The sequence below is a fragment of the Calonectris borealis genome, chromosome 11 (assembly GCF_964195595.1).
Source record: "Calonectris borealis chromosome 11, bCalBor7.hap1.2, whole genome shotgun sequence".
Classification (NCBI taxonomy): domain Eukaryota; kingdom Metazoa; phylum Chordata; class Aves; order Procellariiformes; family Procellariidae; genus Calonectris; species Calonectris borealis.
Genome location: NC_134322.1, coordinates 24533356 through 24534395, shown reverse-complemented (window position 1 = coordinate 24534395; position 1040 = coordinate 24533356). Strand labels below are relative to the sequence as shown.

The following is a 1040-nucleotide window of genomic DNA, read 5'->3' as shown; positions in this document are numbered from 1 at the left end:
AGTTAGCCACGTGCTCTGCAAGGAAGAGGGAGATCCTGCCCTCTCCCATGGCATCAACTATAACCCCAAGCATGGAGCACTGCTAGTTGTGGGTAGAGCTCCCTTGAAGTGATACCACAGGATCAAAAATAAACAAGCAGGCAAAAGAGGGACAGAAAAGCCTCAGAGAAATGGAGAGAGCAAGAAGCAATGGAGGGAGTGGAAATAAAAGTAATGCCCCACACAGTTGCCCCGATTTGCTGTTGTCCCACATGGGAAAGGGTTGCCCAGGGAATGTTGTAAGTCTCCATCTTCGGAGATGTCCAACATCCAACCAGACAAGGTGCTCAATAGCCTCCTCTACTTGACTCTGCTTTGAGCCAGACTTGGACTGCATGATCTCCACCTCAGCTGTTGTGTGATTTGCTGAGCCGCCGCTGGATCCCCTCATCCAGGAGCAGCCATCAAGAACAAGGGAGCAGAGAGGGGGCAGGGGCCAGTGCTCAGGATAGCTGCAGAGGTGTGGTGGGCACAGGGCAGGAGAAGGGGCGCTGATGTCAGTCCCAGGGCTGGGAGCACAGGAAAGGAAGGATGATCAGAGTGCATTAAACAATTGACTCAACAGCTAGGCTCTTAAGGTGTAAGCATGCTGAGGAAAGCCCTGAGGGGGCCAAAAGGTCAAGGTCCCACTGAGATTTGAACTCAGATCGCTGGATTCAGAGTCCAGAGTGCTCACCATTACACCATGGGACCTCCTAGACACCTGCTGTCTTTCCCCTCTGGCCACCCTCGCTGAGCCCTATGCTCCTGGCTGAGCCTGACAGTCTCTCCATCTCCCTCACCACCACCAAGTGCAGCCTTCCTCTGGGGCCACAGGGCACTCTCTGCTCACTGGGCCTTTCAGGGGACTGGCAGAGCTCTTTGCGCAAGCCTGGGCATGCCCTTTCTTACAAGACCCAGGCTGGTAACCTTGCTTTTGCATAGTTACACCTGGTTAGGAACTTTCCAGCTTAACCTCTTCAACATTGCACCTCACAGAGTGCATTCATGGCCCAGCAATC

At 53.7% G+C, this 1040-nt stretch overlaps 1 non-coding gene across 1 annotated transcript; it reads right to left on the bottom strand.

Moving 5' to 3' along the window:
- Positions 1-660: 660 nt before the first annotated feature.
- TRNAQ-CUG (transfer RNA glutamine (anticodon CUG)) lies at positions 661-732 on the bottom strand. Its single transcript has one exon. It is a non-coding gene; the product is annotated as a tRNA-Gln (tRNA).
- Positions 733-1040: the final 308 nt, after the last annotated feature.